The sequence below is a fragment of the Pinus tabuliformis genome, chromosome 1_1, assembly GCF_031772625.1.
Source record: "Pinus tabuliformis cultivar Carrire ecotype Pingquan chromosome 1_1, CPIR1, whole genome shotgun sequence".
Lineage (NCBI taxonomy): Eukaryota > Viridiplantae > Streptophyta > Pinopsida > Pinales > Pinaceae > Pinus > Pinus tabuliformis.
In genome coordinates this window covers 962010013-962013041 of record NC_142297.1, presented here as the reverse complement: position 1 = coordinate 962013041, position 3029 = coordinate 962010013, and positions in this window count along the sequence as shown.

The window sequence follows — 3029 nt, the reverse complement described above, 5'->3', positions numbered from 1 at the left end:
ACCCGGAAGAGCAGATTATTGGCAATGTAGATGAGGGGATACAAACCCGAAGAAGGATGACAAGTACACCAAGGAAAAATGATGTTGCTCTCCTATCTATGATAGAACCAGAAACTTTTACTCAAGCAAGTAAGGATCCTCATTGGGTGGAAGCCATGGAAGAAGAAATGTATCAAATCGAGAAGAATGAGACATGGGAGCTGGTACCTTGTCCAAAGGATAAAAATATAATTGGAACCAAGTGGGTGTTCAAAAACAAAATGAATGAAGATGGAAAAATCATCAGAAATAAGGCAAGGCTTGTTTGTAAAGGTTATTCACAAATTGAAGGAATCAACTTTGAAGAAACCTTTGCACTGGTAGCTCGTATGGAAGCTATAAGGGTGTTCTTGGCATTTGCTTACTCAAAAGGATTCAAAGTCTATCAAATGGACGTAAAATTAGCGTTTTTGAATGGGGAACTCAAGGAAAAAGTCTACATGGAGCAACCAGAAGGGTTTGATCTAGCAAAAGGAAAAGACTTTGTTTGTAAGTTGAAAAAGACATTATATGGGTTGAAACAAACTCCTAGAGCTTGGTACGCAAGATTGGATCACTATCTACAAAAACAAGGCTTCAAAAAGGGGGTGGTTGGAAGTAATCTCTACTTGAAGATGGACGAGGATAAGTTACCAGTCACTCTTGTCTATGTTGATGATCTGATTTTTGCTAGCAATAATGATGAGATGAACCATGGGTTTGCCCAAAATATGTCAAAAGAGTTCGAAATGTCGATGATGGGTGAATTATCTTACTTCCTTGGACTACAAGTATTTCAAACCATAGCGGGCATGTTCATATCTCAAGCAAAATATCTTAAAGACGTGCTTAAAAGATATGGGATGGAAGACTGTGCACCTATGAGCACACCAATGACCACAGACTGCAAATTGAGCAAAGATGATGAATCCCCCTCGGTAGATGCAACTCTTTACAGGTCAATAATTGGAGCTCTCCTATACTTAACTACTACAAGACCCGACATTATGCAAGCAGTATGAATGGTAGAAAGATTTCAATCAGCTCCTAAGCAATCCCATTTGTCAGCTGTAAAAAGAATTCTCGATACTTGAAAGGAACTCCTGATTTTGATCTTTGGTGCCCTAAGAGCTCAACTCTAACTGTGACTGCATACACCAATGTTGATTGGGCCGGAAGTGTCGATGATTGAAAAAGTACTACTGGAAATGCATTCTTCCTGGGAGATTGTCTAGTATCTTGGCTCAGCAAAAAAAATCATCCATATCACTATCTATAGCTGACGCTGAGTATATAGCTGCTGCAGATTATTGTACTCAAATAAAATGGATGTAGGAAGCTCTAAAGGATGTCAACATAGATACCAAACAACCAATCACCATCTATTGTGAGAACACAAGTGCTATCAGTCTCAGTAAAAATCCAATGATGCACTCAAAGACCAAACATATACCAATCAAATATCATTTTCTCCGTGAACAGGTGGCTGACCAAAACATCAAGTTGGAGTATATCAATACTAAGGAGCAGATTGTAGATATTTTCACCAAACCTCTTCCTCGAGAAGCATTTGAACATTTTCGCCAAAAGATGGGGGTTATTGCTCTAACATCACACTAAGTTGATTCTTAAGATGCCGCACGACAAGGGGAGCAATTTGATAGGGGGAGTCCTTGTACACCCCTTTGCCATTGATGTCAAAGGGGGAGAGAAGAATAATATTGTCATCTAATGACAAAGGGGAAGATTGTTAATCTAGTTGTCATTGATGTCAATATTTTGAAGAAGGCAAGGACATGAAGAAGGATAGGCTGATGAAGAAGGAAAGAACATTAAGGGCATGATGATATGTTGAAAAGGACAAGGATATGATTAAGAAGGCAATCAATGAAGAAGCCCAACACTCAAAGGCATTCTGCCCTGCCTCCATTTCTGCACTAATGAATGATCAGTCACATTAAATAATATTTTTCTCCATCTTAGAGGAAGAATCTCATCATGAGACCTAGACCATCTTGAAGGGCATAATTTTACCTTTCTAATGAGCTATTATATGTCTCGAAATTCCAAATAACGAGAGAGAAATTGATTTTACAAGTTAAATTATACTTTTGTTCATGGAGCTGACCTACACAAACTTATATATGTCGGCTTGCACTAAAAGACACGTCTGTTCAGGTTTATGGGCAAAATAGCCTATTAATATAGGCTCAAACCTCCTCCTCAAGTGCATAAGACAGGTAGATATGTGGATTTATTCAAGGAAGAAAGTGACAGGAAAGTTCACACCTTGTGAACTGAACAACTAAAGTAAGCACCCCTGTACAGTGCGGAATATTTCTGAGGAAAAATACGGACTCCTGTGGACAGTTAGGGCTCCCATTCCAGATTCGTTTGTTCACTGTTTTTCTTGCTGCAGTGCCTTTACGGACTAAGGATATCTTTCTCTTTGACTGGGCAGACTGTATTATAACAGTAACCACCTTCGAACCTAGCAACATATCTCTGTTCTTGGTACTGTGGATAAGGGCTCTCAAAACTTAACACTGAACTGTGCAATAAACAAGTCTCAAATTGTTGAATAGGGTCACATAGTGTTGACTGTTTCGAAATATTAGCCCTGAAAACTGTGGAATATTATGTCATGGATTGTGTCGCTCGGACCTTCTGAAGATTACTTTGGATCTCTGTCACCTTCGGAGCTGCCTTAGGATATTTTTGAAGACTGGGTTGCGGATTGTCTTAGGGTGTTGTTTGAAGACTGTTTTGCAACTTATGGACTAGAACATGAGCGCCTCGGATCTCTCTGTGGTTTAGAACAGAGCCACCTCACACTGCAGATCACGTTGCAAGAACAGATACAATTGAAGATGGTGCAGAATACTGCAGATTGGTGAAATGAAGTATTTGATCAAATAAGTCTAGTGAAACAACAGGTGCAGACTTGGTGCAGTGTGGTGCTAACTCTTCTTGGGAATTGTGAAGACAGATCAGTGGTATAGTTTGGTGTT